This window comes from Ranitomeya variabilis, chromosome 2 (assembly GCF_051348905.1).
Source record: "Ranitomeya variabilis isolate aRanVar5 chromosome 2, aRanVar5.hap1, whole genome shotgun sequence".
Lineage (NCBI taxonomy): Eukaryota > Metazoa > Chordata > Amphibia > Anura > Dendrobatidae > Ranitomeya > Ranitomeya variabilis.
The window spans coordinates 237,144,942-237,169,315 of NC_135233.1; the positions used below are offsets into that span (position 1 = coordinate 237,144,942).

Consider the following 24,374-nt stretch of genomic DNA (forward strand, 5'->3'; position numbering starts at 1 on the left):
GGCCGTAGTACGGACGTATAATACGTGGCGTATTGTCTTACGCCATGTGTGACTCCAGCCTAACAGCAACACACACGCTGTTACGCCATACCCCCAGGGGTTATACTCCACGCCGCTGACCCAGTGCAATTCCTGGGTTCCCTAGCAACCAGGCATATACAGAAGCACCGGCCGCGCATGCGCAGTTACATCTCCACACTACCGATGTCACTTCCGGTACCGCGGACCCCACTTCCGGTACGCGGATTTAAGACACAACACCGCCGGTCACGCTACATACTGACAGCAGGGCGCGGGAGCGCCGCTCAGCAACTTATACTATGAGGTAATCCTCCTCCCTCACTATATGCCTGGCCACCACTAGGGTACTTGGGCACTATGGCAGTTTTTATGTCCATTACCTACCCATGCTCTCATTTATCAACAGACCCCCATAATAGGGCAGTCTATGCGACTCTACGTCCCCAGCAATCAGGCACATAAGGTACATTGCACACCTCTCTATCAGGTTGTTCGATATGTCCTCTGTGTACCTCCTCCTACTTAATTGCATCCACCATCTTTCCTACAGTGTATGCTTCTTCCTTCAAGGATCTCTATCCTCTCTACTCTGCACAATAAAGGTAAAAATATCCTTTTTGTTGCACATATGTGTATTGTCATGTGACCTAGCTACCCTGGCCTTTTCTTCCCTGCGATTGTGATAACGCATATATCCCCTGTCTCGCAGATGTACGCGGTGTTACCTATATTATGCTGATCATGATCTCACAGTTACTATATTTGATTTCCTTTATTTGTTCTTGTTTTCTCCCCCTTTTTTTGTTTTTATCCAAGTTGGGATCTTATTTATTTACGTTGATTATTGTTTATTGTATATACTGTATACTTATGTATTTTATTTTTGTTTTTTCCTAGCGATTATATGATTAAGGCCCTGGTAGGGCCGAAACGTCATAATTACCTCTGGTCGCTTTCACATCTCATAGCTGTTTGTTAATAAATTTTCACTATTGTAATACACATACAGAGTGTGCGGTGTACTATATTCTCAGTGTACGTGGGGCTCTACATAGCCCACTACACCTGCACCTCGCTCCCTTATTATCCTGAGTGCGCGCCAATTTTTCCTATTCTGCATGATCTTACGCATAGTGTCCCATTGGTGATTGTATGTAGAAATAAATCTTGTTTCTAATTCTTTGGGCTTCTCAGTTTTTTTGGGAATAAGTAAATCGTTCCTCTTTGATTTTTTTAGGCGGAGAGTAGCCATGTTTAATACTTCTGTTGCTACACCCTCTGTCTCGGAACCTCTCCCCAAGGTCCATTGCCTGCTTTTCAAACGTCTGTCAGTCTAATGTCCAGAGGCTGGAGGCGCTACCAGGAGACAGGCCAGGAGACATGGAGGGGGCCGTAGGAGGGCAACAACCCAGCAGCAGGACCGCTACCTCAGCCTTTGTGCAAGTAGGAACAGGAGGAGCACAGCCAGAGCCCTGCAAAATGACCTCCAGCAGTCCACAAATGTGCATGTGTCTGCACAAACGGTTCAAAACTGACTCCATGAAGATGGTCTGAGTGCCCGATGTCCACAGATGGGGGTTGTACTCACAGCCCAACACTGTGCAGGACGCTTGGCGTTTTCCACAGAACACCAGGATTGGCAAATTCGCCACTGGCGCCCTGTGCTCTTCACAGATGAAAGCAGGTTCACACTGAGCACATGTGACAGACGTGAGAGTCTGGAGACACCGTGGAGAGCGATCTGCCTGCAACATCAGCATGACCGGTTTGTCAGTGGGTCAGTAATGGTGTGGGGTGGCATTTCTTTTGAAGGGCCGCACAGCCCTCCATGTGCTCGCCAGAGGTAACCTAACTGCCATTCGGTACCGAGATGAGATCCTCAGACCCCTTGTGATAACATACGCTGGTGCGGTTGGCCCTGGTTTCCTTCTAATGCAGGACAATGCCAGACCTCATGTGGCTGGAGTGTGTCAGCAGTTGCTGCAACATGAAGACATTGAAGCTCTGGACTGGCCCGCCCGTTCTCCAGACCTGAATCCGATTGACCACATCTGGGACATCATGTCTCGCACCATCCACCAACGTCACGTTGCACCACAGACTGTCCAGGAGTTGGTGGATGCTTTAGTCCAGGTCTGGGAGGAGATCCCTCAGGAGACCATCCGCCGCCTCATCAGGAGCATGCCCAGGCGTTGTAGGGAGGTCATACAGGCACATGGAGGCCACACACACTACTGAGCATCATTTCCTTGTCTTGAGGCATTTCCACTGAAGTTGGATCAGCCTGTAACTTCATTTTCCAGTTTGATTTTGAGCATCATTCCAACTTCAGACTTCCGTGGGATATTAGTTGTTATTTATGTTGATCATTTTTAGGTTTTCTTGTTCTCAACACATTCCACTATGTAATGAATAAAGATATACAACTGGAATATTTCAGTGATATCTAGGATCTGGGATTTTAGTATTCCCCATATTTTATTTTTTGAGTAGTGCATGTTTGTTTATATGTATGTATGTATGTATGTATGTATGTATATGTATGTATGTATATGTATATATATATATATATATATATATATATATATATATATATATATATATATACTAGCTGTTTCCAGCCAGCTAACGCTCAGCACGCTCATTGCTATCTAATGTGGTGGGGGGTAGGATTATTTGTGGTAATGTGGTGGGGGGGCGGAATTATGTGTGGTGATGCGGTGGGGGGGTGGGATTATGTGGTGATGTGGGGGGTGGGATTATCTGTGGTAATGTGGGGGGTGGGATTATCTGTGGTAATGTGGGGGGGCGGGATTATGTGTGGTAATGTAGTGCGGGGCGGGATTATGTGTGGTGATGTGGTGGGGGGCTGGATTATGTGTGGTGATGTGGGGGGGCTGGATTATGTGTGGTGATGTGGGGGGGCGGGATTATGTGTGGTGATGGGGTGGGAAGCAGGATTATGTGTGGTGATGTGGGCGGGCGGGATTGTGTGTGGTGATGGGGTGGGGGGTGGGATTATGTGTGGTGATGTGTTTGGGGCAAGATTATGTGGTGGTGGGGGGCGGGATTACGTGTGGTAATGTGGTGGGGGCGGGATTATGTGTGGTAATGTGATGGGGGTGGGATTGTGTGTGGTAATGTGGTGGGGGGCGGGATTATGTGTGGTGATATGTTGGGCAGGATTATGTGTGGTGATGTGGGGGGCGAGATTATGTGGTGATATGTTGGGGGGCGGGATTGTGTGTGGTAATGTGGTGGGGGCGGGGATTATGTGTGGTAATGTGGGGGACGGGATTGTGTGTGGTAATGGGGTGGGGGCGGGATTGTGTGGTGATGTGTTGGGGGGGCGGGATTGTGTGTGGTAATGTGGGGGGTGGGATTCTGTGTGGTGATGTGTGGGGGCGGGATTGTGTGTGATAATGTGGTGGGGTGGGATTGTGTGTGGTGATGTGGGGGGCGGGATTGTGTGTGGTGATGTGGGGGGCGGGATTATGTATGATAATGGGGTGGGGGCGGGATTATGTGTGGTGAGGGCGGGATTATGTGTGGTAATGTGGGGGGCGGGATTGTGTGGTGATGTGGGGGCAGGATTATGTGTGGTAATGGGGGCGGGATTGTGTGTGGTAATGTGGGGGCGGGATTATGTGTGGTAATGTGGTGGGGTGGCGGGTTTTATGTGGTAATGGGGTGGGGGCGGGATTGTGTGTGGTGGTGGGGGGGTGGGATTGTGTGGTAATGTGGGGGGCGGGATTGTGTGTGGTGATGTGGTGGGGGCGGGATTGTGTGTGGTGATGTGGGGACGGGATTGGGTGTGGTAATGGGGTGGGGGGCGGGATTGTGTGGTGATGTGGTGGGGGGCGGGATTATGTGTGGTGATGGGTTGGGGGGGCGGGATTATGTGTGGTGATGGGTTGGGGGGGCGGGATTGTGTGTGGTGATGTCGGGGGCGGGATTGTGTGTGGTGATGTGGGGGGTAGGATTGTGTGTGGTAATGTGGTGGGGGCGGAGCTACTGTGCAGGGGGCGGGATTAGCGAGTAGTCACGATGCCTCTTATATATATAGATATATATATATACAGTTATATGAAAAAGTTTGGGCACCCCTATTAATCTTAAGCTTAATGTTTTATAAAAATTGTTTTTTTTGCAACAGCTATTTCAGTTTCATATATCTAATAACTGTTGGACACAGTAATGTTTCTGCCTTGAAATTAGGTTTATTGTACTAACAGAAAATGTGCAATCTGCATTCAAACTAAATTTGACAGGTGCATAAGTATGGGCACCTCACCAGAAAAGTGACATTAATATTTAGTAGATCCTCCTTTTGCAAAAATAACAGCCTCTAGTCGCTTCCTGTAGCTTTTACTGAGTTCCTGGATCCTGGATGAAGGTATTTTTGACCATTCCTCTTTACAAAACAATTCCAGTTCAGTTAAGTTTGATGGTCGCCGAGCATGGACAGCCCTCTTCAAATGATCCCACAGATGTTCAATGATATTCAGGTCTGAGGACTGGGATGGCCATTCCAGAACAGTGTAATTGTTCCTCTGCATGAATGCCTGAGTAGATTTGAAGTGGTGTTTTGGATCATTGTCTTGCTGAAAGATCCATCCCCTGCGTAACTTCAACTTTGTCACTGATTCATGAACATTATTGTCAAGAATCTGCTGATACTGAGAGGAATCCATGCGTCCCTCAACTTTAACAAGATTCTCTGTGCTGGCATTGGCCACACAGCCCCAAAGCATGATGGAACCTCCACCAAATTTTACTGTGGGTAGCAAGTGTTTTTCTTGGAATGCTGTGTTTTTTTGCCGCCATGCATAACGCCTTTTTGTATGACCAAACAACTCAATCTTGGTTTCATCAGTCCACAGGACCGTCTTCCAAAAAGAAATTGGCTTCTCCAAATGTGCTTTTGCATACCTCAGCCGACTCTGTTTGTGGCGTGCTTGCAGAAACGGCTTCTTTCGCATCACTCTCCCATACAGCTTCTCCTTGTGCAAAGTGCGTTGTATAGTTGACCGATGCACAGTGACACCATCTGCAGCAAGTTGATGCTGCAGCTCTCTGGAGGTGGTCTGAGGATTGTCCTTGACTGATCTCACCATTCTTCTCTGCCTTTCTGATGTTTTTCTTGGCCTGCCACTTTTGGCCTTAACAAGAACAGTGCCTGTGTTCTTCCATTTCCTTACTATGTTCCTCACAGTGGAAATTGACAGGTTAAATCTCTTAGCTTTTTGTATCCTTCCCCTGAACAACTATGTTGAATAATCTTTGTTTTCAGATCATTTGAGAGTTGTTTTGAGGAGCCCATGATGCCACTCTTCAGAGGAGATTCAAACAGGAGAACAACTTGCAAGTGGCCACTTTAAGTAGCTTTTCTCATGATTGCATACACCTGGCTATGAAGTTCAAAGCTCAATGAGGTTACAAATCCAAAAAAAGTGCTTTAGTAAGTCAGTAAAAAGTAGGTAGGAGTATTTAAAACAAGAAAATAAGGGTGCCCATACTTATGCACCTATCAAATTTAGTTTGAATGCAGATTGCACATTTTCTGTTAGTACAATAAACCTAATTTCAAGGCAGAAACATTACTGTGTCCAACAGTTATTAGATATATGAAACTGAAAAAGCTCTTGCAAAAAAAGCAATTTTTATAAAACATTAAGCTTAAGAATAGGGGTGCCCTAACTGTATGTATGCATGTATATATATGTGTGTATATATATATATATATATATATATATATATATATATATATATATATATATATATATATATTCTATATCTCTGTTTTCTTTCCAATGACCATTTGTGTGTATCTGGAGGTGCCTATACCCATGTATGCAGCCCGACATGTTCAAGTGGGTGTCGGGCGATGTCTATAATGTTTCTATATTGTCATGGCCGGCTGGTGCTGCAGCAAGGTCAGAGCTCAGCAGGCACTTACGAAATCCGATCATACACTGCTGAATGTGTTGGGATTTCCAGGCGTTGATTAAACAGTCTGGCATTATTTGGGCACTATATGGTGATAACTTTCCTAGGCCGTGCACACATTCTTCTCCAACAGAAAATCACAGGGACTTGTCAATAGGCTTTATGCAGAATTCTTTGATCCTGTCAAAATCTACAAATTTTTCAAGTGGAAACCATTTCAGGAAAAGCTTCTTCTCTGGAGAGTTTTTTTATCAGAGATTTTTCATATCCTGAAGCAGTTCTGTTTTTCAGATGTTTAGGAACAGTTTTGTTTCCTGATTGGACGGTTTCTAGTTTGGAACATTTTTCATCAGGAGCCGCTTTGAAGAACTGATGTGCACTTTCTTTTTTTTTGTTTCAGCCCAATAGGCTTTTTTTCAATATTTTAAGTGGAAAAAATGCTCAGAAACACCAAACATCTGACCATAAAATTAAATAGGAAGAGGGTTTCAAGTGTTTTTTGAACCATTATCCTGGCATAATTAGAGCAGCTAAGAATCCTCTACATACTGTGTGCTCAGAGGCTGCGGGTACGTCCTCACGGTGGAGACCAGGCTGATACAGCTGGATGGAACCAGTTCTGGCTGCAGTTGCATTATGTTTTCTTCTGTAATCTTGGCATAAATGCATAATTTTGCTGTGATTTTTCCAAAAATGCTCTTCTATCACAGTCGCAGACACAACGTGACAACATAGTCTTAGGCTATGTGCACATGTTGCGGATTTTTCCGCACTGAATTCACATCTTTTGGCAGAAAAGGTAGGTGCATATTTGATGCATTTTTTTGTGCGGATTTAATGCATTTTTTATGCGTTTTTGAAAGCTAAATAAAGATCTATTATTGAACAAAAAAAAAGATTTGTGATGTCATTTCTTGTCCAACCTTCTTTTACATTTGTCCAACCCACACTCCATTACACACAGATAGATTGAAGGAATGAGAGATAGATGATAGAAGGAATGAGATAGATAGATCTATAGATGGATATATAGATAGATCTATATATTAATGGATCTATAGATACATAGATATATCTATTCATATATCTATCTATAGATATATGTATGGATAGATATATCTATGGATAGATGTAGACATATGGATAGTTAGATATATCTATAGATAGATATATCCATAGATATGTAATAGCAAGGCCGATGTTTATTAATGAACAAAATGTTTAATTTTGAACAAAAATGGGAAAAAAATGGGGTGAGCTCCCGCGCAATTTTTCTGCTTCAGAGGGGGAATGCCGACGGCCGGGGCCCAATATTTGTAGCCTGGGAAGGGGGTTATACCCATGGCCCCTTCCCAGGCTATGAATATCAGCCTGCAGCTGTCTGCATAGCCTTTACTGGCTATTAAAATAGGGGGACCCCCCAAAAAAAGACGTGGGGTCCCCCTATATTTTATAGCTAGAAAGGCTACGCAGACAGCTACGGGCTGATATAGCCTAGGAAGGGGCCATGGGTATTGGGGCCCCCCCTGGCTACAAATATCAGCCCGCAGCCGCCCCAGAAATGGCACATCTGTAAGATGTGCCTATTCTGGCACTTAGCCCCTCTCTTCCCACTTCCTTGTAGTGGGATATGGGGTAATAAAGGGTTAATGTCACTTTGCTATTGTAAGTTGACATTAAGCCCGGTTAATAATGGAGAGGTGTTGATAAGACACCTATCCATTATAAATCCTATAGTAGGAAAGGGTTAAAAAAGACACAGCCAAAAAGTTTTAATATTTTTAATTTCCCCATACTTACAAGCATGCCTAATTCCTGCAACGCCCTCGATCGCCTGCAAAAAATAAGAAATAATAAACCGACCGTATACTCCCTGTCCAACAGTCCAATTAATAACGAGTGTCCCAGGACTATCTCCCATATAGAGCTGTCACATCAGGAGATGTGACAGCTCTATAGGCCTCCAGTGACACACTTACCCAAAGGAAAAGAAGTACCACCCAATAATAAAATATAAAATATTTTATTGATAACAATTAAAAGCAAGATAATTGAAAATGTATACAAAACAAAAAGAGTGGGAACAAGGCAGAGTGACCCCTAAGCAATCCATATTTTAGATAAAACAAACAAGTAAGTATACTAGAAAGGTCATATACAATAAATAGTAAAAGTACATGTAACAGCAGGCTCAGGATTTGTAATGGCCAAATGTCAGTATAGACACAACAATGTCAAGAGGTTTATGTATATATATATATATAACGGTGTAACTCATGAAGACATATAAGTCAATAGTCCCATAGTAGATAAGAGGTATAGGAAGTATATATGTAGGTGTGCTAAAATCCTCATATATTGCTACACCAAAAAGAGTATTAATAAAGTGTCAGTGCATTCACAAAGTTAGATATAGGTTATAGTAACCATGCAATTATAAATGTACATAACGTGCACGTGCATTCCATAGACCATGAATAGAAGTCTATGCACAATGATTTAAGGGACAAAAGAGAGTTATAGATAGAGTATTCAACACCATGTATCTACCTGCTGTGGGAAGGACTGCCGTGGGGAGGATAACCCCGACGCGCGTTTCGCAACGTAGCTTCTTCCTGGGGGTCGTAGTGATATGGGGGACATAGTGCAGACCTTTTATATGCGGCGGTTGTCTTGGCGCTGGCGTCCATCAGGCACAAACCAGGAACTAGGAGAATTTGCTCCACTGAATCTTCATTTCAAACCCAGTCCTCTGAACTAGCACAACGGTTTTTACAGAGGGGATATTCAAACCGGGTAATCCACCAGGGTTGGTCCAAGGCAAGCAATAAATCAAGACGGGATTTGTTGAAACAGAAACCAAAAAATCTACCAGGTACACCAGGTACGCCACGGTGAGGTTTATTTCAAACTACAATGAAAAGTGGAAATTAATGAGACAAGCCCTTTCCAAATTCTGGCCTATCATTATAGATGACCCTCTTTTGGCAAAAAGTATCTCTACAACACCAACAATCACATATAGGAGATCACGAAATCTTAAAGACATGCTGGTCCATAGCCAATACAAGGGTGTCACTACTCGTAATGCTTTCAACTCCAGAGGACCGAGTTGGGGTTTCTTCCCCTGCAACAAGTGTTTAGCCTGTAATAACATGGATAGGGCCCGAGAATTTAAGGACATACAGGGTAATAATTTTCAAATCACCCATAACATCACATGTGGCACGGACTGTGTGATATACTATGCCACGCGTCCGTGCCACCTTATATATATAGGCATGACTTCCAGACAACTTAGGATATGGACTCGGGAACATGTCCGAGACATTATCAATGCACGTGAGGTTACTGATTTGACCCTGTTGAAACCAATACCGCGGCATTTTAAATCGGCCCATAACTGTGATCCGAATGTACTAAGGATAATCGGCATCGATAGAATTTTGAAGGACTTGAGAGGTGGTAACTAGGGTTGAGCGAAACGGGTCGATCATTTTCAAAAGTCGCCGACTTTTGGCTAAGTCGGCGTCTCATGAAACCCGATCCGACCCCTGTGCTTGTCGGCCATGCGGTACGCGACTTTCGCGCCAAAGTCGCGTTTCAATGACGCGAAAAGCGCCATTTCTCAGCCAATGAAGGTGAACGCAGAGTGTGGGCAGCGTGATGACATAGATCCTGGTCCCCACCATCTTAGAGAAGGGCATTGCAGTGATTGGCTTGCTGTCTGCGGCGTCACAGGGGCTATAAAGGGGCGTTCCCGCCGACCGCCATCTTACTGCTGCTGATCTGAGCTTAGGGACAGGTTGCTGCCGCTTCATCAGAAGCAGGGAGAGCGTTAGGCAGGGTCCACTAACCACCAAACCGCTTGTGCTGCAGCGATTTCCACTGTCCAACACCACCTTCGGTGTGCAGGAACAGTGGAAGCTATTTTTTTTTTTTTTTCCCCTCAGCGCTGTAGCTCATTGGGCTGCCCTAGAAGGCTCCGTGATAGCTGTATTGCTGTGTGTACGCCACTGTGGAAACCAACTGCTTTTTTCAAAGCACATATCCTCTTGTTCCTTCCTTTCTGCACAGCTATCTTTTTTGTTTGTCCACACTTTTTATTTAATTTGTGCATCAGTCCACTCCTATTGCTGCCTGCCATACCTGGCTTACATTACTGCAGGGAGATAGTAATTGTAGGACAGTTTTTTTTTTTTTTTTGTTTTTTTTTTGTGGGAGATTAAGATTGGCATTTCTGCTACAGTGCCATCCCTGTGTGTGCCATCTCTCACTGAGTGGGCCATAGAAAGCCTATTTATTTTTTCCGTGATTTGTGTTCTAAAATCTACCTCAACACAGAAACACTACATCAATCAGTGGGAGAAAAATATTGGCCTCAGTCAGGGCTTGTGTGCCACTGCTGTGTGTGCGCTATCTCTCATTCAGTGGGCTATAGCAAGCCTATATTTTTTTTTTTTTTTTTTTTTTAATATTATTTGGTTTCAAAAGTCTCCCTGAAAAAAAAAAAAAACCTAAAAAAACAGTGGGAGAGTAATATTGCCCTTTCAGCTTGTGTGCCAGTCTTGACTCCTGGGTGTGCCACCTCTCTCCCTCTCATTCAGTGGGCCATAGAAAGCCTATTTATTTTTTTTTTTAAATATTATTGGGTTTCTAAAGTCTCCCTGAAAAAAACAAAAAATACATAAAAAAACAGTGGGAGAGTAATATTGCCCTTTCAGCTTGTGTGCCAGTCTTGACTCCTGGGTGTGCCACCTCTCTCCCTTTCATTCAGTGGGCCATAGAAAGCCTATTTATTTTTTTTTTTAAATATTATTGGGTTTCTAAAGTCTCCCTGAAAAAAACAAAAAATACATAAAAAAACAGTGGGAGAGTAATATTGCCCTTTCAGCTTGTGTGCCAGTCTTGACTCCTGGGTGTGCCACCTCTCTCCCTTTCATTCAGTGGGCCATAGAAAGCCTATTTTTTTTTTTTTTTTAATATTATTTGGTTTCTAATTCTCCCTGAAAAAAAAAAAAAAACCTAAAAAAACAGTGGGAGAGTAATATTGCCCTTTCAGCTTGTGTGCCAGTCTTGACTCCTGGGTGTGTCACCTCTCTCCCTCTCATTCAGTGGGCCATAGAAAGCCTATTTATTTTTTTTTTTAAATATTATTGGGTTTCTAAAGTCTCCCTGAAAAAACAAAAAATACATAAAAAAACAGTGGGAGAGTAATATTGCCCTTTCAGCTTGTGTGCCAGTCTTGACTCCTGGGTGTGCCACCTCTCTCCCTTTCATTCAGTGGGCCATAGAAAGCCTATTTTTTTTTTTTTTAATATTATTTGGTTTCTAATTCTCCCTGAAAAAAAAAAAAAAACCTAAAAAAACAGTGGGAGAGTAATATTGCCCTTTCAGCTTGTGTGCCAGTCTTGACTCCTGGGTGTGCCACCTCTCTCCCTCTCATTCAGTGGGCCATAGAAAGCCTATTTATTTTTTTTTTTAAATATTATTGGGTTTCTAAAGTCTCCCTGAAAAAACAAAAAATACATAAAAAAACAGTGGGAGAGTAATATTGCCCTTTCAGCTTGTGTGCCAGTCTTGACTCCTGGGTGTGCCACCTCTCTCCCTTTCATTCAGTGGGCCATAGAAAGCCTATTTTTTTTTTTTTTTTAATATTATTTGGTTTCTAATTCTCCCTGAAAAAAAAAAAAAAACCTAAAAAAACAGTGGGAGAGTAATATTGCCCTTTCAGCTTGTGTGCCAGTCTTGACTCCTGGGTGTGTCACCTCTCTCCCTCTCATTCAGTGGGCCATAGAAAGCCTATTTATTTTTTTTTTTAAATATTATTGGGTTTCTAAAGTCTCCCTGAAAAAACAAAAAATACATAAAAAAACAGTGGGAGAGTAATATTGCCCTTTCAGCTTGTGTGCCAGTCTTGACTCCTGGGTGTGCCACCTCTCTCCCTCTCATTCAGTGGGCCATAGAAAGCCTTTTTTTTTTTTGGTTTTTTTAATATTATTTGGTTTCTAAAGTCTCCCTGAAAAAAACAAAAAAAACATAAAAAACAGTGGGAGAGTAATATTGCCCTTTCAGCTTGTGCGCCAGTCTTGACTCCTGGTTGTGCCACCTCTCTCTCTCTAATTGTGGGCCATAGAAAGCCTTTTTTTTTTTTTTTTTAATATTATTTGGTTTCTAAAGTCTCCCTGAGAAAAAAAAATAAATAAATTAGGTGGGAGATTAATATTGACATTAGTGCTTGAGTGACAGTCCTGCGTGTGTGTCATCTCTGTGATTTTGTGCCACAGAAAACAGAGTGTGTAACATTGTGCCTGATTTTCCTTGTGGTCTCACCAACCTGTTAAGGGATATTGAAATCATACTGAAGTTATAGCTCACCGTGTAAGTTGTTTGATAGCAACAAATAAAGTTACTTTGGTTAAGATTTTAAAACAATGAGGAAGTCTGGTGCAAGAGGTCGTCGTGGGCGTTCATTGTCAGCTGGTAATGATGGTAGTGGTAGTGGAGCATCAGGTGGTCGTGGGGATAAAAATATTCCACCTAAGTCTGGAGCTGTGGAGCCAGTTTCGTCGTCAGGCTACACAAGGCCTCGAACGCTCTCTTTTCTGGGAGTAGGAAAACCGCTTTTAAAGGCGGAGCAGCAACAGCAAGTTTTGGCTTACATTGCAGACTCAGCCTCTAGCTCTTTTGCCTCCTCTTCCGAAACTGGTAAATGTAAAAGCAGCGCGTCGCTTGTGGATGTTCACGGTCAGGGACAAGTCGCTTCCTTGTCCTCCTCAGCAAAAACTACAACAAGAGAGAAGGATGCAGCAGGCGACACAACGGGTCACTCCATGGAGCTCTTTACACATACCGTCCCTGGCTTAGAAAGTGAAACATTTAACAGGCCATGCCCATTACAAGTATATTCTGACATGGAGTGCACTGATGCACAGCCACAGCCAGAGTACTATGCTGCTCCTTTGACTCAGACCACCACATTGCCCTCTCAGGGTACAGATCCACAATCAGACCCTGATGAGACTATGTTGCCCCGCCACGAACGCTATACCACCGACCGACACAGTGACACAGACGAAGTTGCACACGAGCTCGAAGAGGAGGTAATAGATGACCCAGTTATTGACCCCGATTGGCAGCCATTGGGGGAACAGGGTGCAGGCGGCAGTAGTTCAGAAGCGGAGGTGGAGGAGGGGCCGCAGCAGGCATCAACATCGCAACAGGTTCCATCTGCCGGGCCCGTATCTGGACCAAAACGCGTGTCAAAGCCAAAACCTGTTGGAGCACAGCGTTGCCATCCGGTTAAAGCTCAGTCTGCAATCCCTGAAAAGGGATCAGAGTCTAGGAAGAGTGCAGTCTGGCATTTTTTTAAACAACATCCAACTGATCAGCGCAAAGTCATCTGTCAAAAATGTTCAACTAGCTTAAGCAGAGGTCAGAATCTGAAAAGTCTAAATACTAGTTGCATGCATAGACACTTAACCACCATGCATTCTCAAGCCTGGACTAACTACCAAACGTCCCTCAAGGTTGTAGCACCCTCGGCCAATGAAGCTAGTCAGCAACGCAACATCCCTTCCGTCACTGTAAGGCCACCATTTTCCGCACCACCGGCAGTATCTGTGCAGGTTTCTTTGCCAGCCAAAAGCAGTCAGGGTCAGGGAATCACCAGTTTTGTAGGAGGAAATATTGCATGTAGGGCACCGGCGGAAACAATACCGTCTCCAACCGTCTCTCAGTCTGCCATGTCCACCGGCACACCCGAAAGTTCCACGATCTACAGCTCTCCAGTCCAGCTCACCCTACATGAGACTCTGGTTAGAAAAAGGAAGTACTTATCCTCGCATCCGCGTACACAGGGTTTTAACGCCCACATAGCTAGACTAATCTCGTTAGAGATGATGCCCTACCGGTTAGTTGAAAGCGAAGCTTTCAAAGCCCTGATGGAGTACGCTGAACCACGATACGAGCTACCCAGTCGACACTTTTTTTCCAGAAAAGCCATCCCAGCCCTGCACCAGCATGTTAAACAGCGCATCGTCCATGCACTCAGGCAATCTGTGAGTACAAAGGTGCACCTGACTACAGATGCATGGACCAGTAGGCATGGCCAGGGACGTTATGTGTCCATCACGGCACACTGGGTGAATGTGGTGGATGCAGGGTCCACAGGCGACATCAATTTAGGGACAGTTGTGCCTAGCCCACGGTCTAGGAAACAGTTGGCTGTAGGCGTTCGCACCCCCTCCTCCTCCTCCTCGTCCTCCTGCAGAAGCTACAGCTCTTCCACAGAACGCAGTCGGCCAACCACTCCATCGGCAGATGACACTGTTGCACACCAGTTGTCCCATTATGGGCCAGCTACTGCCAAGCGTCAGCAGGCTGTATTGGCTATGAAGTGTTTGGGCGACAACAGACACACCGCGGAAGTTCTGTCCGAGTTCTTGCAACAAGAAACGCAGTCGTGGCTGGGCACAGTAGATCTTGAGGCAGGCAAGGTAGTGAGTGATAACGGAAGGAATTTCATGGCTGCCATCTCCCTTTCCCAACTGAAACACATTCCTTGCCTGGCTCACACCTTAAACCTGGTGGTGCAGTGCTTATTGAAAACTTATCCTGGGTTCTCCGACCTGCTCCTCAAAGTGCGTGCACTTTGCTCACATATCCGACGTTCGCCTGTACACGCCAGCCGTATGCAGACCTATCAGCGGTCTTTGAACCTTCCCCAGCATCGCCTAATCATAGACGTTGCAACAAGGTGGAACTCAACACTGCACATGCTTCAGAGACTGTGCGAACAGAGGCGTGCTGTTATTTATTTGTGGGAGGATACACGGGCAGGCAGTAGGATGGCAGACATGGAGTTGTCAGGTGTGCAGTGGTCGAAGATACAAGACATGTGTCAAGTCCTTCAGTGTTTTGAGGAATGCACACGGCTGGTTAGTGCAGACAACGCCGTAATAAGCATGAGCATCCCCCTAATGCGTCTGCTGATGCAAAGTTTGACGCACATAAAGGAGCAGGCGTCTGCACCAGAGGAAGAGGGAAGCCTTGATGACAGTCAGCCATTGTCTGGTCAGGGCAGTGTACAGGACGAGGTAGCGGGCGAAGAGGAGGTGGAGGACGAGGAGGATGATGGGGATGAGTATATTTTTAATGCGGAAACTTTCACGGGGGCACAGGAAATTGGTTGCGTGTCACGGCCGGGTTCTGGTTTTTTGAGGGACACAAGTGACGTAGATTTGCCTGCAACTGCCCCTCAACCAATCACAACCGGAGATTTGACAAGTGGAACTTTGGCCCACATGGCGGATTATGCCTTACGTATCCTACAAAGGGACACACGCATTACGAAAATGATGAACGATGACGATTACTGGTTGGCCTGCCTCCTTGATCCACGCTATAAAGGCAAATTGCAAAATATTATGCCACATGAGAACTTGGAACTAATATTAGCAACCAAACAATCAACTCTTGTTGACCGTTTGCTTCAGGCATTCCCAGCACACAGCGCACGTGATCGTTCTCACACGAGCTCCAGGGGGCAGCAGACTAGGAGTGTTAGGGGTGCACACATCAGAAGTGGCGTTGGACAGAGGGGTTTTCTGACCAGGTTGTGGAGTGATTTTGCTATGACCGCAGACAGGACAGGTACTGCTGCATCAATTGAAAGTGACAGGAGACAACATTTGTCCAGTATGGTTACTAACTATTTTTCATCCCTTATCGATGTTCTCCCTCAACCGTCATTCCCATTTGATTACTGGGCCTCCAAATTAGACACCTGGCCAGAATTGGCAGAATATGCATTGCAGGAGCTTGCTTGCCCGGCAGCAAGTGTCCTATCAGAAAGAGTATTCAGTGCTGCAGGGTCAATATTAACCGAAAAAAGGACTCGTCTGGCTACCCAAAATGTTGACGATCTAACATTCATTAAAATGAACCACAACTGGATTTCAAAATCTTTTGCCCCACCTTGCCCGGCCGACACCTAGCTTTCCTATGAAAAGCTCTTGCCTGTGAATTACTTTTCTAATGTCTAATTTGCTGCTGCAGATTGTACAGCATACGACATGTTTACACCTCCCTAAATGGCCAAACTCCCCACACGGGGCCGTGGTATCGCGACTTGGCGCAAGCACCCGTGAGACTGCTGTTTGTCTGAAGAGGTGGGTGTGCTCGCTTTTGGTTGACGGCATTGCTACTGGGTCCCTCATAGTACAATGTAGTGTCTCTGGCGGTGGTGGTGCGCACCCAACGTCAGACACACCGTTGTAACATGAGTGGCCCTGGGGCGGTCCCGCCGGCCTCAAGAGAGTTCCCCCCTACCCCAGCTCAAACTGGGCTCTACTACGTGCAAAATTATGTCGCACAGCTCCACCAATCTTTAGTCTATTCGCTGACATCATTCAATGTCTGGCACTGACAATACAAATTTGTAGACATCTATGATGCAACTTAAAGTAGTCTGTGTCTGTGTCCTATATTGGCACCATTAAATAGTTACTGCCAAATTACTATGTCAGAAACACAGCAGATGAGCCCACCCCTGTACCTAAGTATGCCATCTTTTTTTTTGTTTTGGTTGTTTTGCGAGACATTAACATCTATTTATATTTTGGGAGTACTGGGACAGACACTCCTTGCACTACTCCTCCACTCAGCACCAAGCTGCCTGCCCGTGTATCCATGTAACCGCTGTAAAACTGCCATGAGCCTATTGTTTGTTATTTTAGGCCTTTGATAGCCTGTCTGCGGTCCCTACTCCTCCACTGACCACCAAGCTGCCTGCCCGTGTATCCATGTAACCGCTGTAAAACTGCCATGAGCCTATTGTTTGTTATTTTAGGCCTTTGAAGCCTTTCTGCGCTCCCTCCTTCCACTAGTCCTCCACTGACCAGACCACTGCTGCCCGTGTACCCCTGGAACCAATTTTAAAGTGCCTACAGCCAGCCCATTTTATTGTGTTAGGCCTTCGAAGCCTGTCTGCGGTCCCTCCTTCCACTAGGCCTCCACTGACCAGACCACTGCTGCCCGTGTACCCCTGGAACCAATTTTAAAGTGCCTACAGCCAGCCCATTTTATTGTGTTAGGCCTTCGAAGCCTGTCTGCGGTCCATACTTCCACTAGTCCTCCACTGACCAGACCACTGCTGCCCGTGTACCCCTGGAACCAATTTTAAAGTGCCTACAGCCAGCCCATTTTATTGTGTTAGGCCTTCGAAGCCTGTCTGCGGTCCATACTTTAAATACTCCTCCACTCAGCACCAAGCTGCCTGCCCGTGTATCCATGTAACCGCTGTAAAACTGCCATGAGCCTATTGTTTGTTATTTTAGGCCTTTGATAGCCTGTCTGCGGTCCCTACTCCTCCACTGACCACCAAGCTGCCTGCCCGTGTATCCATGTAACCGCTGTAAAACTGCCATGAGCCTATTGTTTGTTATTTTAGGCCTTTGAAGCCTTTCTGCGCTCCCTCCTTCCACTAGTCCTCCACTGACCAGACCACTGCTGCCCGTGTACCCCTGGAACCAATTTTAAAGTGCCTACAGCCAGCCCATTTTATTGTGTTAGGCCTTCGAAGCCTGTCTGCGGTCCATACTTTAAATACTCCTCCACTCACCACCAAGCTGCCTGCCCGTGTATCCATGTAACCGCTGTAAAACTGCCATGAGCCTATTGTTTGTTATGTTAGGCCTTTGATAGCCTGTCTGCGGTCCTTACTTTAAATACTCCTCCACTCACCACCTAGCTGCCTGTGTATCCATGTAACCGATGTAAAACTGCCATGACTGCCTACTGTTTGTTATTTTAGGCCTTTGATAGCCTGTCTGCGGCCCCTACTTGCAATACTCCTCCACTGACCACAATGCTGCCTGGAGTGCCTGCCTGTGTATCCATGTAACCGATGTAAAACTGCCATGACTGCCTACTGTTTGTTATTTTAGGCCTTTGATAGCCTGTCTGCGGCCCCTACTTGCAATACTCCTCCACTGAGCACAATGCTGCCTGGAGTGCCTGCCTGTGTATCCATGTAACCGATGTAAAACTGCCATGACTGCCTACTGTTTGTTATTTTAGGCCTTTGATAGCCTGTCTGCAGCCCCTACTTGCAATACTCCTCCACTGACCACACCAATGCTGCCCGTGTACCCCTGGAACCTATTTAAAAGTTCATAGAGCCTAGTTATATATTTTATTTACTATTAATAAGGCCATGATGGACTACGCTGTACCACGCTACAAGCTAACCAGTCGACACTTCTTTTGCGAGAAAAGCCATCCCAACCCTCCACCAGCATGTAGAAGACCGCATTGTCCATGCACTCTGGCAATCTGTGAGTACAAAGGTGCACCTGACAACAGACGCATGGACCTGTAGGCATGGCCACGGAAGATTACGTGTCCATTACGGCGCAATGGGTTAATGTGGTGGATGCATGGTCCACAGGGGACAGCCTACTAAGTCTGTCTGCAGTCCCTAATTCAAATTGTCCTCCACTGTCTAAATCGGAACTTCCACCTTCTGGCTTTCGGCCTATAGTATCAGAAATTAAACTGCATTTGGCCTTCAACTTTGGTTAGGGCCTACTAACGGCTTCTGCCCCTCCCTGGTGTTGCCCTCAACTAAATAAAGCTGAGCTTCAACCTTCCGGCTCTCATTATGTGGTTTTAAAAAAAAAAATGGTGGTTAGGGCCTACTAACGGCTTCTGCCCCTCCCTGGTGTTGTCCTCAACTAAATAAAGCTGAGCTTCAACCTTCCGGCTCTCATTAAGTGGTTTTAAAAAAAAAAAAATTGGTGGTTAGGGCCTACTAACGGCTTCTGCCCCTCCCTGGTGTTGTCCTCAACTAAATAAAGCTGAGCTTCAACCTTCCGGCTCTCATTATGTGGTTTAAAAAAAAAAAATGGTGGTTAGGGCCTACTAACGGCTTCTGCCCCTCCCTGGTGTTGTCCTCAACTAAATAAAGCTGAGCTTCAACCTTCCGGCTCTCATTAAGTGGTTTTAAAAAAAAAATGGTGGTTAGGGCCTACTAACGGCTTCTGCCCCTCCCTGGTGTTGTCCTCAACTAAATAAAGCTGAGCTTCAACCTTCCGGCTCTCATTAAGTGGTTTTAAAAAAAAAATGGTGGTTAGGGCCTACTAACGGCTTCTGCCCCTCCCTGGTGTTGTCCTCAACTAAATAAAGCTGAGCTTCAACCTTCCGGCTCTCATTATGTGGTTTTAAAAAAAAAAAAAATGGTGGTTAGGGCCTACTAACGGCTTCTGCCCCTCCCTGGTGTTGTCCTCAACTAAATAAAGCTGAGCTTCAACCTTCCGGCTCTCATTAAGTGGTTTTAAAAAAAAAAAAAATGGTGGTTAGGGCCTACTAACGGCTTCTGCCCCTCCCTGGTGTTGTCCTCAACTAAATAAAGCTGAGCTTCAACCTTCCGGCTCTCATTATGTGGTTTTAAAAAAAAAAATGGTGGTTAGGGCCTACTAACGGCTTCTGCCCCTCCCTGGTGTTGTCCTCAACTAAATAAAGCTGAGCTTCAACCTTCCGGCTCTCATTAAGTGGTTTTTAAAAAAAAATGGTGGTTAGGGCCTACTAACGGCTTCTGCCCCTCCCTGGTGTTGTCCTCAACTAAATAAAGCTGAGCTTCAACCTTCCGGCTCTCATTAAGTGGTTTTAAAAAAAAAAAAATTGGTGGTTAGGGCCTACTAACGGCTTCTGCCCCTCCCTGGTGTTGTCCTCAACTAAATAAAGCTGAGCTTCAACCTTCCGGCTCTCATTATGTGGTTTAAAAAAAAAAAATGGTGGTTAGGGCCTACTAACGGCTTCTGCCCCTCCCTGGTGTTGTCCTCAACTAAATAAAGCTGAGCTTCAACCTTCCGGCTCTCATTAAGTGGTTTTAAAAAAAAAATGGTGGTTAGGGCCTACTAACGGCTTCTGCCCCTCCCTGGTGTTGTCCTCAACTAAATAAAGCTGAGCTTCAACCTTCCGGCTCTCATTAAGTGGTTTTAAAAAAAAAATGGTGGTTAGGGCCTACTAACGGCTTCTGCCCCTCCCTGGTGTTGTCCTCAACTAAATAAAGCTGAGCTTCAACCTTCCGGCTCTCATTAAGTGGTTTTAAAAAAAAAATGGTGGTTAGGGCCTACTAACGGCTTCTGCCCCTCCCTGGTGTTGTCCTCAACTAAATAAAGCTGAGCTTCAACCTTCCGGCTCTCATTATGTGGTTTTAAAAAAAAAAAAAATGGTGGTTAGGGCCTACTAACGGCTTCTGCCCCTCCCTGGTGTTGTCCTCAACTAAATAAAGCTGAGCTTCAACCTTCCGGCTCTCATTATGTGGTTTTAAAAAAAAAAAAAATGGTGGTTAGGGCCTACTAACGGCTTCTGCCCCTCCCTGGTGTTGTCCTCAACTAAATAAAGCTGAGCTTCAACCTTCCGGCTCTCATTAAGTGGTTTTAAAAAAAAAAAAAATGGTGGTTAGGGCCTACTAACGGCTTCTGCCCCTCCCTGGTGTTGTCCTCAACTAAATAAAGCTGAGCTTCAACCTTCCGGCTCTCATTATGTGGTTTTAAAAAAAAAAATGGTGGTTAGGGCCTACTAACGGCTTCTGCCCCTCCCTGGTGTTGTCCTCAACTAAATAAAGCTGAGCTTCAACCTTCCGGCTCTCATTAAGTGGTTTTTAAAAAAAAATGGTGGTTAGGGCCTACTAACGGCTTCTGCCCCTCCCTGGTGTTGTCCTCAACTAAATAAAGCTGAGCTTCAACCTTCCGGCTCTCATTAAGTGGTTTTAAAAAAAAAAAAATTGGTGGTTAGGGCCTACTAACGGCTTCTGCCCCTCCCTGGTGTTGTCCTCAACTAAATAAAGCTGAGCTTCAACCTTCCGGCTCTCATTATGTGGTTTAAAAAAAAAAAATGGTGGTTAGGGCCTACTAACGGCTTCTGCCCCTCCCTGGTGTTGTCCTCAACTAAATAAAGCTGAGCTTCAACCTTCCGGCTCTCATTAAGTGGTTTTAAAAAAAAAATGGTGGTTAGGGCCTACTAACGGCTTCTGCCCCTCCCTGGTGTTGTCCTCAACTAAATAAAGCTGAGCTTCAACCTTCCGGCTCTCATTAAGTGGTTTTAAAAAAAAAATGGTGGTTAGGGCCTACTAACGGCTTCTGCCCCTCCCTGGTGTTGTCCTCAACTAAATAAAGCTGAGCTTCAACCTTCTGCTCCAAATTACCATTTTAAAAAATGCAATAGGCTTTTCCGGCCTACTAAAGGTGTCTGCCCCTCCCTGGTGTTGTCCTCAACTGAACAAAGCTGAGCTTCCACATTCTGGCTTTCGCCCTATACTATCAGATATTAAACTGCATTTGGCCTACTAGTGTGGTTAGGCCCTTGAAACAGTGTCTGCTGCTCTTGGGTTTGCTACTCCACTGAACAAAGCAATGCCGCCTGTTTAGTCCTGTTACCAATTTTGAACTGCATGTAGCCTACTTTATTCTTTGGCCCTATATCTGTTTCCTCCTCATCCTGCCCATTGCCCAGCCACTGCTAAATGAGTCTGCTGGTACATTGACCTAGACCACTACATTCCCCTTGTACTCTACACAGCCAGAATCTGTCCCTGCTGAAAGTAAGGTTCCCCTTCCCGCATGTTATACCACCTTACACAGGGACAAAGAGGAAGGTGCAGATGAAAGTGCAGGTTCCTTCATCAGGTGGGGGGGCATACTCGTTGGCGACGTCACTGGCACAGGGCCCCTCAGAGTACGCAAAAGTGTCGCTGCTGGTGGGAGGCGCCCCCGCCATGCAAACACACCGCCGTACTTTGAGGGGCCCTGTGCCAGTGGCAATGCGAACGAGTGGGCCCCCCCTGCTTGCTCAGGATCACAGCACTTGCAACTTTTAAATACTTACCTTTCCCTGCAACACCGCCGTGACGTAGTCCGCATTTCCTGGGCCCACGAAAAACTTGAGCCAGCCCTACTCCCCCCACAACTTTCCCCCAATTCCCTATGCCCAACTATTATTATACAGTTAATTAAGATTGGCAAGCTTCAGAAACAAGAATGGATGTTTTTGGCATTAAAATGGGCACTGTAGGTGTTTTCCTGGCCTCCACTCACTGCCGACTATGCTTCCCCATTGACTTGCATTGGGTTTCGTGTTTCGGTCGATCCCCGACTTTTAGCGATAATCGGCCGACTGCACTCGACTCGACTCTGGACAAAATCGGGTTTCCCAAAACCCTACTCGATCTTAAAAAAATGAAAGTCGCTCAACCCTAGTGGTAACGTTAAAACCAGACTGGCTCAACTTGAGACTAAATGGATCTCTAAAATAGGCTCGCTTCAACCTAAGGGCCTAAATGAAGTTATGAGCTTTGCTCCCTTTCTTTGAATAATTCTTTAAATAACTCTTTGGGAAATTTGATAGTGCTCTTTTCGGTTTTAATCATTAACTTTTTATCTTTTGCATACTTGTGCATGTGTGGTATCACTTTACATATGCATATGTTATGCACTTTTTTATAACATTCTTGTGTTTGTATGTTTTATATATTTGATATTAATTTTATGTGTTGTCTCTCTTTTTCTAGTTATTTACGCTTTATATATGTGAATATGATCTGACCAGTTGCCGCTCACTCATTTTCTTCACGTGATGTCATCCATCCAGGCTTCACTTGTTTGCACGAGAAGGATTCTACTTCAAATTAATATTTATTTTATTTTTATTTTTTTGTCTTTGGTTTATGCATTAAATATTTTCCTTTCACTTATTACACTGCAAATTGTATTTCACTATATATTTTATATATATTATACATATATTTATTAATTTTTATATATTAATATTTATAATACACCTGCTACCTATACATACATATAGGTCTCTATGATTCTGTATACTTCCATCTTTGGCCAGCCATTGGTCCTTCTATACACTTATTTTTCTTTTTGTTCCCATCACCTTTCACGCCCCCACTATTGGCCTTTCCCTTGACTTTACCTAGCTCCTCATCAGTGCTTCCTTGCTGCAGCGTAGTGCGCTTGCGCCCATCTGCCGCCTCGGGTTGCCGTGGTAACGTGTCCCGCAGCGTCATCCTGTTCCTCACCTCTCTGACGCGTCGGAGTTGGGCGGGACTTGATGACGTGGGACGCCGGACCCACCGCTTCCTGGTTTGTGCCTGATGGACGCCAGCGCCAAGACAACCGCCGCATATAAAAGGTCTGCACTATGTCCCCCATATCACTACGACCCCCAGGAAGAAGCTACGTTGCGAAACGCGCGTCGGGGTTATCCTCCCCACGACAGTCCTTCCCACAGCAGGTAGATACATGATGTTGAATACTCTATCTATAACTCACTTTTGTCCCTTAAATCATTGTGCATAGACTTCTATTCATGGTCTATGGAATGCACGTGCACGTTATGTACATTTATAATTGCATGGTTACTATAACCTATATCTAACTTTGTGAATGCACTGACACTTTATTAATACTCTTTTTGGTGTAGCAATATATGAGGATTTTAGCACACCTACATATATACTTCCTATACCTCTTATCTACTATGGGACTATTGACTTATATGTCTTTATGAGTTACACCGTTATATATATATATATATATATATATATATATACATAAACCTCCTGACATTGTTGTGTCTATACTGACATTTGGCCATTACAAATCCTGAGCCTGCTGTTACATGTACTTTTACTATTTATTGAATATGACCTTTCTAGTATACTTACTTGTTTGTTTTATCTAAAATATGGATTGCTTAGGGGTCACTCTGCCTTGTTCCCACTCTTTTTGTTTTGTATAAATTTTCAATTATCTTGCTTTTAATTGTTATCAATAAAATATTTTATATTTTATTATTGGGTGGTACTTCTTTTCCTTTGGATACATGTGAATTTTTGGTAGTACACCATATACAACTATTGGTCTATTGTTTTTGGGTACACTCCAGTGACACACTGACAGGAGACAATGGCTCCTGCAGTGCATCACTGAAAAGGTTACTTGAGTTAATTGCGCTAACTTTATGGCAAGGCTGCGTGGGAATTTTCCCATGCAGCAGTGCCGCAAGTGACAGTATGAACTATACTGTACTCACAGCGGAGGGATACAGTGCGGAAGGATACCTTCCGTCATTGTATCCTGGAGCTGTCGCATCAGCTGATGTGGCAGCGCTCCATGGGAGATAGTCGTGGGACACTCGCATTAATTGGATTACTGCGGATCAGGGAGTATATTGTTGGTTTAGTATTTTAATCTTTATTACAGGTGAGCAAGGGCCTCGGGATCAAGGTGATTGGTGAGTATGTACTCTATGTTGTATGTACTGTACAGTACAGACCAAAAGTTTGGACACACCTCATTTAAAGATTTTTCTGTATTTTCATGACTATG

The 24,374-nt window shown here is 44.8% G+C and overlaps 1 long non-coding RNA gene across 1 annotated transcript; it reads left to right on the forward strand.

Moving 5' to 3' along the window:
* Positions 1–180: 180 nt before the first annotated feature.
* Positions 181–22,740, forward strand: LOC143809294 (uncharacterized). Its single transcript, XR_013222199.1, has 4 exons — positions 181–325; positions 428–484; positions 572–623; positions 22,544–22,740. It is a non-coding gene; the product is annotated as an uncharacterized LOC143809294 (long non-coding RNA).
* The last annotated feature ends 1,634 nt before the right edge of the window (positions 22,741–24,374 follow it).